Genomic DNA, 14,160 nt, shown 5'->3' with positions numbered 1-14,160 from the left:
ACTCATTCAACTTATGCAGGGCACAGGAAAGAAAATGGGGTATTTCTTTCCCACCCTGCTTGCACACGTGCTAGCTCTAGTTGAAGTCCGTCTCTCTTGTAAGATTTTGGTGAAAGTGACAGAGGGTGTCACATCACCCCAGCATTCTGCTTTATTTCTTCTGTCTCTCCAGTGCTGTCACTCAGAGGGCGTGTGCCTATCTTCCCAGGGAGCAACAGGCAGCCTTGACCAGTGCTGTGCTCCTAAGGCTCACCAGCATCCCAGGGAGGGTCTACACCTTGAGCTCTATTTGCAATCCGTTTGCTCAGATGGCATTTAAAAAAGGAAGACTGGAGACACCTTGTATACTGCTTCAGCCTATTCACTAGCCCTCAGTAAATAAAGCAGGATCAACACTGTTTTCATAAATAAGGACTGAGCTTCTCCTCTGTGAGGCATGGCCCATCCCCAGCCTCAGGAAGCTCACAGCCTGTGCACACACACTGCGTGGGGCTCCGGGAGCTACTCACATAGCCCTGCATTAAAATCTGAGTCAAGTCTGGATTAGAGACTTTGAATACATATTTTAACTTATGGATCATTTTCTTCATCAGGAAAATAAGGATGACTATGTTACTTGGATTGCAGAATTGTAAGTATTAAATTAGATGAGCTATACAAGGCACTTAGCGTGATATTTCATATGTAGTACATGCTTAAAAGCTGATGGTAAAGAAGAGAATGTGCAAAGTCTTACGGAGGCAGAGCAAGAGCTCTGACCTGGGAAAGGAAGGCTTCTCTGAAGATGGGCATCTATGCTCGGTCTTGAAGGAGGAGGTGGAGGGAGGTGCCCAGGAATATGGTCCTCCAAGTGGTAGAGAGGAATTTTGTGTAGCCGTGCATGGGGAACAGGAGCAGGAAGGGAGGTCGGTGGTGCTTGTGGGTGAGAAGCCGTAGTGAGAAGCCCTGTCTGTAGCGCTGAAGGGCTGGTCTCCACCCTGCTGGCCACACGAGACCACCTGTAATGAGATTTCCTGGGACCAGCATGACAGATGGTGTGTGGGGGTGAAGGTCAGTGTGACAAGTCCGTGGTGAGGGTCTTGGGGAACAGAAGAAACAGACTGAAGTGAATCTCAGGTGACAGCTGTGGCAACAAGGGCCCATGGGGGCCAGGAGGGGTGGCTCCAAGGTCCCCAGTTTGGGTGAGTGGTGTAAAGGTTACTGAAGGACAGGTGGGCTGGGAGTCGGTGATGAGTCTAGTCCTGGATGTGTTCGGTTTGGGGTGCCCACGGTGTGTCTACGTGCAAATTTTTCCTCCCATCCCTTCACATTCTCCCCTCACCTAGCTGTTCCAATGGACACAAGCATGCTGGCAAGGATTGTTGGAGGAAGAGAGAGGTGGCAGGCAGGTTTGTTTGACATTGCTGATTGCCCAGGAGGCAGCCTCGACACCCACACTTGTCCCTGGACGCCAAGGACTGCACTGTGATCCCTGGAGTGTGTTGACATCAATGTTTTTGCTCCAAGGAATTGGACCAAAAGAAACATGCATCTACCTTGGGCTAAATTCCTTCCTTGTGCTGAAGAAAACTCCAGATACCCCAGCCACTGGTACTGAGTTTGAGTCATTCTTCTGTGAGACATTGTAAAGAATTTGCAATACTTTCAAGCCAGTAAGAAAGGGCAAAGAAAGCTCTCTGCCTTTTCCCATTGCCCAGCTTTGTGGCCCCCACCCAGAACTCAAGCCATGAGACCAGGGCCTGCAGCTGCTCCTGTTGGGGGGATGATAAAGGAGGGAAGAAAAATTACAGGCTTATGAGAGCCTTCTGTGCCCCCTAATAATTAAGAATCCTTTATTTCCAACCTATTTTATTTCAGTTTTTGCCCTGAACTTGAAACCCAGGTGAGTTGACAGCTGCAGGGGTTGGGTGGGGGGATGTTGCACGCACACCCAGCATCAGATGTCAAGAGTGGTACACTTAAGGGAGGGGCCAGGGACAGAGTTTGGGTCTACCCTCTTTGTATTTATTTATTTTCTATTGCTTTTAAAGTATATTTAAATTTTTGGTAATTATGCAAAGAACAAACATTAAAATTTTTTAAATATTATAAAATACACATAAATAAAAGGGTAAGTGTCTTTCACCAGCCCATCTCATTGCCTTTGTCATTTTGGAATATAACTTCCCAGAATGTAGGCATTTCCAGAATGCTGAAAAATACCTTTTAAATAATACATAAGATACAAATCCAAGCGGAAAAATGTACAAATCATAAGTTTACATCTTTACAACCTGAACACGCCTAGGTAATGGGCCCACAGTTCAAGAAACAGAATATTACCAACACTCTATTTATGTTTAATGTCATTACTGACTTGAGTGGGACTACAGTTGCCATGTTACTATTAATTTCCTAGTTGAACAAACAAGTTTATGATAAATTTTCCGCTCCTTTCCTGAGTTTCATTAAATTAATCTGATACTTTTATTATCCCATTTAAAAAAATTAATTAGTTATGCATATCTTCTATTATTTTTTTCCCAGTTACTATAGATAGTACAACATACATCTTTGACCTCTCACCATAAAATAAAAATGATGTTTTTACCAATTCTCTGATGTTGCTAGAATTTTAGAATATTTCCATTCCATTTACCCCTGGTTCCTTTTGCTTTATTATTATTATTATTATTCATTTTAATTCTACATATATTTGAAACTGTATAAGACATCAATATTATTTTTTTCTACAGGTGATATTCATTTTAATTGGCCTATATATTTTTACTTTCCAGTTATTTTCATTTATTCATGTGATTCTGTATTTCCACCTAGGACATTTCCTTTCCACCTGATAATGCTTTTTAGTATGTACTGTAGTTAAGGCTTGCTAGCCAAATATTTTATTTATCCAAAGGCTTTTAAAAAAATAATCTTCAATTTTAGAGGATTCTCATCTTTTTCTTACAATGTTTTAAAAACAACACTCCATTATTTTTTATTTCAATATTTTGAAAAGTCAGCTCTTATTATAGTTTTTTGAAGGTAATTTTTTAAGCCCTGTTATTTTTAAGATCTCTCCCTCCCACTCTCTCTTTTCTCTCCTTCAGCAGTTTGACTATAATATGCCTAGAGGTGTACATTTTTGGGTATTTATCCTGCTTGAGGTTTGCTGATTTCTTAAATCTGTGAGTTGTTATCTTTTATCAGTTTTCAACCATGATTTCTTTGAAAATTGCTTCTGCCACATATCTTCACGCCTGTCATTCTGCTGCCCCTTGTTATACTCATTCTAATCCTATGGAGTGCGTCCTGCATGTCCTGATCTCTGGGTGCATTCTCCATTTATTTTTCTGTGTACTTTCCTTTCATTTCCCTTATAGTTCACTAACTTTGCATTTGGCTATATTCAATATAACTTTAAATGTACTGATTGAATAACCGATACTTAATTGATTACTACTCAAATATTGCATTTTTCACTTACTGACTGGTTCCAATTATACATGTCAAAATCCCCATCTGTCATCTATATTGTTGCTCTTTTCTACTATTTATAAAAATCTTAATCATAGTTTTAAGTTTTTGCTGCTAACTCTAACACCAGATCCATTGGTCTGTCTGCTTTTTCTCTTAATGAGTTGGCATTTTGTTTTCTACTTTGCCTGTCTAGTGATTTTTGTTTCATTGTGTACCACATATTGTGTATAGAAGAGCTTTAAAGATTCTAGGTGATGTTTTATTCCTCTACTTACACTTCATTTGCCTCTTTTAGGTAGAAGGGGAGGAAAGATTATCTCTTCAATGAAATAAGTTGAATTTTGCTGGATTGTCATTTTAATAAGACTTGGTTCACAAAGGACTAGAGCAGAGAGGCCTACATTCAGAGGTGGCAGAAATCTGTGCAGGGATTTTTTTCTGAGCTCATTCCCAAAGGCTGGGATGCTGTGGGCAGGGTGAGTCTATGTGAAGTCTGCCACAAGGCAGTTGCTATGGGTTTGAGGACAGAAGGAAGGTACTGGAGTTCAACAGTGCTGAGAGATACTAGAGTTCAGCCAGAGTAGGGATAACTCATATGCCCAGGAATCTGGCAGAAACACAGGAGGGGCCACAGCTTTGGGTCCATGGCGGGAAGTTCTCACCAGCTGGCTCTATCTGCTCTCCTCCGCTGAACATCTGCCCTGCTCACAGCCAGAGGCTGGTTTCCTTAATGTTGTTCCTTGCCTAATTGTTTGGCTACAACATGCATTGAGTACTCACCTGTCTTGTGCTGCACACTGGGCTGAGCCCTGGGGGTGCAGTCATGAGCCAAGAGCAGAGAATGAGCAGGGAGGTAAGGACATCAGTGAGAACATCACAGAAGGCAGCGGGGGCCCCACAGGCAGGCCCAGGGTGGACTCTGAAGCCCCCTCCTACTGAACCCCGAGTCACCCTGGCTTCTGCTCCGTCTAGGGAAGAATGAGGTGTCAGCAGGTGGATCAGTGGGCAGCCAGGGCTCCCTTAGGCATGCCACCTGCTTGGTCCTTGACCCTATGGCCATAGCGAGCCTTGTCTCATGGGGCTTTTCCACACCAGATTGTTTCCACATGTGTCCTCTTGAGGCCTGACCCAGCTGCGTCACTTACCCGTGACATGACCTTGCAAATTCCATCCAACTCTCTGTGCCTCGGCCTCCTCCTCTGTATCCAGCAGTGATAACTCCTGCTTGGTAGGTTGCTCCGAAGATTAAGTGAAATGATGCTGTGGCAGGCTTACTGCTCTTCTAGCTCAGCGCCCGCCTTGTCAGGTAGGCACAGCAGGTTCACCTTCTTCTTGCTGCAGAAGAGTGATTTGAGCCTCAAGAATAGAATGACTTGCCCAAGTGAATGAAGAGCTGAGATCCCACCCAAAGGTGTTCTGCCAGTGGAGATAAATCAAGTATGTTACATCCATGGAATAACACACTTTTCAGCTATTAAAAGGAAATATGTCAACACTCTGTAGGCACCAATACGGAAGGATCTCTGAGTGCTGTGATAGCGGAGCATCTAGGTACCCGTGCCAGTGCTCCAAGCAAATACCCTGTGTAGTCAGGAACTGGAGGGTCTCAGGCCAGGCCTCCCCAGTGGTCTGGCTGCTTCAGGAGCTGCTCCTGGCACAGAGGATAGGAGGAGGTTAGCAGAGGGCAGCGAGCTCTGCTGCAAAGGAGAGGAACGGTCTTAGGGACAACCAATTAAACCTAATTCAATCGATGGAAATATTTGATTACACCAGTGTAATTTATTATGCAGAGTTGCCCTTTCTGACGAATGGAAGCTGTTTTGATAAGTGGGATTGTAACAGAAGGGGTTTCAACAGGCAAACAAACCCAGCTGGGAGCCTGCCTGCAGCACGTCAACAGGATGAGGGGCAGGCCCAGGACCTGGGGAGAATGCCCCGAGGAAGTCGGATCTCTGCCCGTGAGACCAGGCCGCTGACCTTGAGCACGTCCGTCCCCACCTCCGCGCCGTCCCACCCATCGAACAGCAGCAGCGATGCTTACACTTGCCGAGTATTTGAACATTGCAGGAAAACACTTCCATAATCTTTTCAGTCTTCATTAAGTACAGTCTGGAAAACCCTTAATAGTAACAAATCTTTCTGTTGGGCCAGTATTTTTATATTTTTAAATATTTTTCATGTCTATGCTCCTGATGGTTCCTTACAACATACCTGTGAAGTCAGTGAAGATGGGTATTCTTGTCCTTGTTGGACAGGTGAGAGCAGGAAGCATAGAAGGGTTGAGTGTCTGCCAAGCCACCCAGCCAGTTACCCACTAAGTTACCTGGCCAGTCACCCACTAAGTCAGCCATCCAGGCCACCCAGCCAAGTTACCCTGCCAAGTCACCCAGCTAAGCCACTCAGCTAAGATACCCATTAAGCCACCCAAATAAGTTATCCACTAAGTCGCCCACTAAGCAACTCAGATAATCCACCCAGCCAGTCACCCAGCTAAGCCACTCAGCTGAGTTACCCATTAAGCCACCCAGCTGAACCCCCCAACCAAGTATTTCACTGTCAACCCCTAAGCCACACAGCTAAGGCCCCCAGCTTTCACTCAGCTGTCACCCGATTGTGGAGCTGGCACTTGAGCCCAGCTCTTCCACCCCAGTTCAGTACTCCCCCTGGACAAGTTCATATCACCGTCCTGGAAAAAAAAAGGACCCCACTCCACCAAGTCCTCTATTGAGTAGTGTCTAAAGGTCAGGAGGAGGTGCTATTTCTTTCCAGAACAAACAAATCATAGTAGGAGGAATATGGGTCTCAAATCCAGGAAACCCGGAGTCTAGTTTCCGGCCTGCTCCTGTTACTGTGCGGCCCAACCCTTTGAATCCTTGGGTGTTATACATTTCTTAATTTCCCCCCACAAACGACCGTGAATAGGTGGTGTGAAGCCCAGTTGCAAAGTAGTTTGCTCCAAGCCCCGACCCCGCATGTGTGAAAGCTGACACATGTCACGTCACCTCTCTGCGGCTGTCCTCATCTACACCAAGACCAGTGGGCTTAGGAGTTCTGGGAGGACCTCAGGGCTCTAACTGCCAAGCCTCAGAGCATCTTGTTCCCCACTGGAAGCTGAGGGAAGTAACCCCCATGGGCAGGCAGCCTCCTGCTGCAGGTTGGAAGGATGCCGGTGAGGGAGTAAGGGATGCAGGGATGATGACGTGGCGACCAGCTTGGGGGGAACCTCAGATGACATACCTCACACACCTGTTCAGTCCTTTGAGGAGGGGCAGGGTGGTCTGCCTCCTGGGCTCTGTCTGCTTTGGGCCTCATCCGCTGATCAGAGAAGAAACCTTCCTGAGTTGCTTGACTCCTGCTGTCAGAAAGATCATCATGTGAAACCCTTGTCTTACTGAGGGGAAACTGAGGCCCAGAAAAGTTAACTAACTTGCTCAAGGCCACACAGTAGGTTAACAGGAAACCAACAGAACCGACTCCAGATGTAGGTGTTGTGACAAAGATTATTGCTCACCTTCCAGTACCTTCTCTGGCCCTTCCCTTCTGGCAGTTAAATTGCCAGTGGAAGGAGCAAAGCTGTAACAATATTGGGACAACTCCATTCAAGTGAGGGTTTTGGACATGGGGTTTTGGAGGCTTCACACTAACACTGTCCAAGGCTAACAACCCCAGCATAAGTCTTGCAGCTCTCAGAGCTCCCACGGCACCCGCAAGTGCTGTCTCCTCCTAGCACCCACAAACTGCGCCTAAGCCCGCACAGCCTGTGGCAGAGGCCAGCCGCTACTCCCTCCGGGACAAGGAAGAGCCTGGGCTGAGGCAGCTGCAAGCACAGGGCAGAGAGAAGAGTGAGCAGGTCCCAGAGATGGAGCAGCGTTCCGCTGGCCGTAACCTGGAAGGAGGGGTCCAACTGACAAGTTTGGGAAGCAGTCGCAAGCCATTGACTTAATTGTTTTCCTGTATCTCCATGTGTTGATACTTATTACTTGCTTGTTATCTGATGGTTATTTGATCTATGTTTTGTAATTACTTCCCTTCTATCTTTCCCTCAGATGGTCATTCTTTTTTATTTGCTTTGAAACACGGACCTACATTTTCACAGGTGCAGGACTCAATTATGCTGCCAACTTTCCCGTGGTGTTCAGTGAAATGGCTCAGTCATGGTCTGGATGCCTTGTCCCCTGCGCCACCCTGGTCAGGGAGCCCTCCCAGCCCTGAGCTTTCCCCACTCCTTGTCAGCTTGGACCCCGGGCTCTTCGGACGCACGTCATAGTCGGAGGCACGTCATAGTCGGACGCACGTCATAGGCGGAATCACGTCATAGTCGGAGGCACGTCATAGTCGGAGGCAGCCACCAATCCGCGGAAGCCAAGGGGTACGTTGGCATGACGACGGGGTGGGGCCGAGCCTAGGCGTTAGAGTGAGTGGCCCTTTGACACCAGTGCTTCAGAGTGGACTCTAAGCGCGGTGCTGTACCTTGGAGGTCTCGTCCGTCTTTTCCTTCCCCGACTCCCTGCTAGACTCTTTGGTGGACAGAAAGCTCCGGGTAGCCGACTCCACATCTCCGGCTACCGACAGAGCGTCCACATCCCCGCCTAGCGACAGAGAGCGTAGAAAAGGACTGCGCCCAGCTGATCCACCGGCTCCTGCTTCGTTTCTGCTGAGCTAGACCCAGCGAGCCTAGAGAGTTGGGCTGAATAACTAGTATTTTCATTTAATTGAATTTGAAGAAAGAACATATATATACGGGGACAACCACGATCTTTATAAAGGTACCGTTCCTGCAAAAATATTAGTCTCCAAAGCAAAGGTTGTATTTGTATTGTTGGTTAAAAGTTGTATTTTTAAAGAAGCCTAAGTTCTAGTGGGAGGGGAGCTGTTCCTGCTTCCACTTTTGTCCTAAAGTCAATATAGCAGTGAGACTGATCTTTAAAAGTTATGAATCAGGTAATGTTGCTTCTCTGCATAAGAATCTACTGATTTTAGAATAAAAAAAATCAAATTCCTTAATGTGACCAGAGGCCCCATGGGCTCTTGTTCCTGACTATCTCTGACTTCACTTCCCATCAATCACTCTCACATACTAAGCCCTAGCTACCGCCAGCTGGGCATTTCTGTTTCACAAACAGGGAAAGATTCCACTGTGCTGTCTTTGCTCTGCTGCCTGTGTCCCACGATAACAGATCACCATCCTTCAGGTCTCAGCTCAGATGTCACCTCCATGCCTCGTCTCTACATCTTCACCTCCAACACAAAAATACCGTCGCATCACCCTTTATTATTATTTCATAGTACTAAACAATCCTGAACTTTACTCTGTTCACTGTTTACTGCCGTTTTTCTTGTCTGAGAGGAAGCATGGCAAAGTCATTAAGAGAAAGAGCTCTACAGCCTGACTCTCATGGTTTGAAATTCCAGCTCTGCCCTCTGCTAGCTCTGTGACCTTAGGCAGGTTCTTTTCCTTTTCTGTGCCTCAGTTTCCTCATGTACAGAATGAAGATAATTCTAGTCTCTACCATATAATGCTGTAAGATTTAAATGAATACTTGAAAGTGTTTAAAACTGTCTCAGCCAACAATACTTGCTAAATGTTAGCTGTTATTATTATTAATATTATTTTTTATTATTGTCTATCTTCCTGTATTAGAACATAAGTTCCAGGAAAACAGGAACCTTGTGTCTTGTTCACGTGTGTACCCTCCGCAGATAGAACAGTGCGTGGCACATAATAGGTGCTGAGTAAGTATTTGTTGAATGAATGACTGATTGTTGAACTATGAAGTGGACAAATGAAGTAATAATGACAAGGTGCTGACACCATTACAGAAAATACCCTTGGTTTTTGTTCTAGTGGCCTTCATCAGGTCTGAATTAATGACCCTGATTCATTTAATATCTAGCCCACCACCTAATCTTTTGATAACCAACCATGATTAAATAACCACTCCTGTAATTTCATTAATAGCAACATCTAATCAGTTTGTGAAATTTAAAGCTTTGATTTAATGGTCTAAAAGTATTAATAAGAAATAAGAAAATTAAAGTGTTAATAAGCATTAAGTAAAAAGTTTATGTAACTGATTTTAAAGTACAAATAATAAAACTACAAAGCTTTTGGCTTAAATGTTTTGAAAGTATTAGAAAAAGGAACTAAAATAAAGTTTACTAAAAACTTAAAATTCATCCTATCAGCTGCCTTTGCTCGCAAAAATCTTATATAACCTCCCAAGAATTCTCATTTTAAACCCATCAATACAAAAATCTATTTGAGCCCTTACTTCTCCTGCTAATCCTCTTATACTCTTAATTTTTTATTGCCACTCTGCAATAAATAATATGACTTCCCACATTCCCCGTTGCTCAAGTCCACACCCCTCTTCCACCCATGTTCCCTCCTGACCCTCTTTCCCAGGAGCTGGTGATGCCCTGACTTCTCTGGGGAAAGAGGCTCTTAAACAAGGCCTGCTTATCTCCCCCCAGGCAGATCTACCAGCTGCCCTTGACTCTGCCTGTACCCTCAGTTTCCCACGTGTGGTGACCCCAAACCCTCTCCGTTGTTCTCTGGATCCCAAGTCCTCCAGCTTTCCCAGCACCTGGCGCCCTGCTGTATTTCCTATCTTTAATTATCTGTGAATCCATCCCCTTCAGGTCATTCTCACCAGCTTTTGGATCTGGTGTAGTATATCTTAGCCTAAAAAAACGCTCCTTCAAAAAGAAAAGGAAGAAAAAAAAATTTAGCCTAAACATGCCTACAATGTAAGCTTCACAAAAGAGAATGAATAAATCATTAGGCAACTGAAAAAAAAATGCTCCTTCATTTTAATATGACAACATTACTATTTTAATCAATGTATAAAGGATGTTTTATATAATAGCTGTGATTGCAAAACTGATTATTCTTATGGCAGGATGTAGGAATTCCAGCTTCAGTGCAGTTGAATTAAACATCCAAAAGAAAAAAAAACTGTAAACATTTAAAAAGGAAATTTAAGAGACTTTTTGTACAACCTAGGGTTTGTAAAGACCTTTCGATCAAGGCAGGACACCTAAGAGCTACAAGAGAAATAACTTAAAATTTTTATCTATATAAAAATTTAATTTTATGGCAGAAGATGCCCCAAATTAAGTCAAAAGATAAATATTCAATTAGCAGGTAAATTCTGTTATGCCTATAACATGTAAAACTTTATTACTGCTAGTACTATTATTAATAGTAGTACACATACCAAATACAGCCCAGTGAAAAAATAGGCAAAGAATATAAAGAAGCCATCCAGAAACAGCAATTCCAAATAGACAACAAACATAAAAGATACTCAACTTCCCTATTATGAAAATGAAAGTAAACTAAGAATGAATTTACCACATTAGAGCATCAAACTGGCAATAATTCTTTTAATTAATAATATTATTGAATGGGATTGGGAGAAAAGGGGATAGAGTCAGACAGTGGAGAGGCATTGGCTCCCCGTTGCCCTTACAGTAAAAGTCAAAGGACTCATACTAACCTACAAGACTCTCCCCTATCTAGTTGACCTCCTGTGTTGCTTGTGCCTCTCTTGGTGTTGTCTGAACATAGCCCCTGTCTTAGTGCCTTTGCACAGCCAAGAATACTCTTACCTGTCTTGCTCAAGTCTTTGTTCAAATCAGGTCTACCAACCGTGACAGCCTGTTTAACGTTTCAGCCATCTTCTACCTTGGTCCCCACCCTCCTGCATTCCTTATCTCCCTTAACCTGTTCTACTTTTCTTTTCTGTGTAGCACATATCATCCATGATCCTGTATAGCATGATCCTTATTCAACCCTATATAAATTTGTTTTATTATTTCTTTCTCTGTCCCATACAGCATATAAATTCTACAAATGCAAGAATCTTTGTTTTGCCCAGTGATGTAAGCCAAGCATCTGAGACAGAGCCTGGCACCAATAGGTACCCACAACGATTTTCAAATGAGTGAATGACTGAATGAATGAATGAGTTTTAACAGGAAAAAGTCACATTTTTATGTAAAAAGTTACTGTCTTAATCTCTTTTATATTTTAAAGGGAAAAAATAATTAACATTCTGCTAGTCCGAAATTCAGATTTGCAGTGAAGATATGCTAAGACATAGAAAGATGATTTCTTTTCAGGAAAGAATCTCTAAATGAAAATCATGTGATTATTAGGCTCTATACATACCATCAAAATTCTAATTCAGTCAGCCCCACCCTGAATCCAGTCACAACTCTCATTTAATCCACTTCCCTCCTCTTCTAATTGAATCACTTTCTCCAATGCTAGTAAACCCTTTCATTACAAAGTTACCAGCCCACAAAATGTGACAATTTTGCTTGAGGCTTTTAGTAAGAAAATGGAGGAAAAAACTCAATGCTCACAAGTTAGAAATTACATTTAAAGTAGTATAAATGATAGCATCTGTTCTATTTTTAACCTAAAAATGATTAATTTTCTAATATAAAAAGCTGGTGCTTTAATCTGTTTTGATAAGTGAAAAGGATAGAAAAAGAAAGTAGCTTGCCTTCTCCCAACAAATCCTGATTTTAATTGAAGATACTTTGGGACCCAGAGAGGAGATTTCCTGGGAACACCCTCAAAATGAAATTTGCTGATGGTCCAGGCTACATTACTAGATAATATTATAATTTAACCACCTCTTATCCGATCCAAGCACATAGCTACCTATCACTTTCTGGCCACTCCATTATTACTAAGACAATTAAAAGCAAGCATATTAAAAAAAAACAGTTAAAATGAGAGAACTAAAATATAGAAAATAAAGGGATAGAAAAGGACGTACCAGGCAAATATTAAAAAACAACAAAAAACTGTGTAGCAAATTAATTATCAAAAGTATTCTTTGAGTAGCATTAACAAGGACATTTGTGGGGCATCTTTTACATTCCAAAGAAATGGAAAATATTAAGTCATGAACATGTATGTAACTAATTGCATGGTCTGGAAATGTTGAGACAATAATAAAGAATTAAAAGATAAAACTGACAAATCTGTAATGATGGAAATTTTTTTAATGGCAATCTCTGCCAGATTAAACAAATTAGCAACATTGATGCATTGTGTGCACAGATACATATGCTTACTGTATTTATATTTGCATATATATTTATATGTCTCATTTATATATGTATATAAAATCCTTCAACTAAAACAAAAGAAATATATATTCTTTTCAAAAAATGTTGGACATTCATACAATTAACTGTAAAGCCCCCAAATAAATTCAATTAATGTCTATGTACTCATTTCTAAATGATATGTAGTCTTTCTAATTTTTGAACTTTATATAAATGTGAAAAATGTTTATATAAATGAATCATGTAAAATGTTCAAAATGTTTATGGAAATGAATTGTATGCTTTTATGTTTTGCTTTCATATAGCTGTTGTATACTTTATAGAATTTAATTGGGTAAAAGTACACAGTATACTGGGCTGTTTATACTCTGCACCCTGATTCCCAACCCCAAGCTACCCCCATGAGGACATCTGGGCCCAACAGCTTGGGAGGAAGAATGATTATTTATTAATTTAAAAAATTATTTCCAGTTTATTCCATAGTTGTTACTTTTTTCAATGATGTCAATTAAAATATTTTAAAATTATTTAGCTTCCTTTTAATATCATGTATTTACCTAAAGTATTATGTTACTGTACCTTTTTTCTTACTCCTACTTTTTCACTTATTCCTACCACATATGCTCTTTTTCCCTCTTGACTAGCTTTGCTTTTGCAGGCGTCTACCTTTTTGGATGTACTTACCATTCAGCTTTTACAAATACTAACCAATTCATTAATTTCTAATATTAATGTCACTTAGTCCTTCCACCAGGTTTTCTTAGATTTATAATATTTGTTCTTTCTAATTCTATAGTAAAGTGCTCAATTAAAAAAATACACAAGATAATTTATTCTAATAATTATGTTTCCAGTATGGTGATATTAGAAATAATGCCACGATGTACATTTTTGTAAATGTGTAGAGGTGCGTGGGTATACATTTCATTTATATACCCCATCAGCAAGTTGAGTTTTCCTTGTCTTATAATCTCACCACACTTGATATTGTCCAACTTTTCAATTCTAGGTAATCTGGTGGGTTTATAGTGATATCTTATGGAGCTCTTAATTTGCTTTTCCTTCATTGCTAATCACTTCATTTATGTTTATTGTTCACTTGAGTTTCTTCTTTTGTGGGATATCTGTTTAAGTCTACTGAATTATCTTCTTTTTATATTGATTTCTGTGAGTTCTTAATACATTGGGCACCAGTTCTCTGTCACTTATTTGAGCTACATATATGTTTTCCACTTCTTGGCTTTTCTTTTTGGTATATTTTGATGTACAAAACCATTGATATTAGGGTAATACAGTTTATCAGTCTTTTCCTTTTTGCTTAGTGCATGGTATTTCTAAAGAAATTCTTCCCTACTTTGAGGTTACATTGGTATTGTCAGATACTATCTTCTGAAGGGTTTATAGTCATGCCTTTCACAGACGCATCAGAAATTTGTTCTATGGGTAGTGTGATAGAGGTTCTTGGAATAATCCTGTGAAGCAAGCCTGGCCTTGTCCATCTCTTCTGCGTGCTGGGCTCTTCTTGGCCCTTAGCACTTAAATATAAAATCTTAAATGTAATGTTTTACAAAATTACTTTTGGGATAACTGAATCTCAAGATGAGATTG

The 14,160-nt window shown here is 41.5% G+C and overlaps 2 long non-coding RNA genes across 6 annotated transcripts; one reads left to right on the top strand and one right to left on the bottom strand.

The window, feature by feature from the left end:
• Positions 1–5,235: 5,235 nt before the first annotated feature.
• On the bottom strand, positions 5,236–7,698 carry LOC140850005 (uncharacterized). 5 transcript variants are annotated; one of them, XR_012132612.1, is made up of 3 exons: positions 7,549–7,698; positions 6,700–6,814; positions 5,236–5,581 (listed from the first exon to the last, which is right to left on the bottom strand). It is a non-coding gene; the product is annotated as an uncharacterized lncRNA (long non-coding RNA). The 5 variants fall into 5 exon arrangements; XR_012132614.1 differs by having other exon boundaries at positions 6,700–6,817; positions 7,549–7,683; XR_012132611.1 differs by having other exon boundaries at positions 7,545–7,672.
• Positions 7,699–8,093: 395 nt separating this feature from the next.
• Positions 8,094–13,073, top strand: LOC140850006 (uncharacterized). Its single transcript, XR_012132616.1, has 3 exons — positions 8,094–8,228; positions 9,104–9,195; positions 11,305–13,073. It is a non-coding gene; the product is annotated as an uncharacterized lncRNA (long non-coding RNA).
• The last annotated feature ends 1,087 nt before the right edge of the window (positions 13,074–14,160 follow it).

The sequence above is a fragment of the Manis javanica genome, chromosome 6 (genome assembly GCF_040802235.1).
Source record: "Manis javanica isolate MJ-LG chromosome 6, MJ_LKY, whole genome shotgun sequence".
Taxonomy (NCBI): domain Eukaryota; kingdom Metazoa; phylum Chordata; class Mammalia; order Pholidota; family Manidae; genus Manis; species Manis javanica.
Note: the sequence above shows the minus strand (reverse complement) of the source record. Positions and strands in the feature narration are given on the sequence as shown.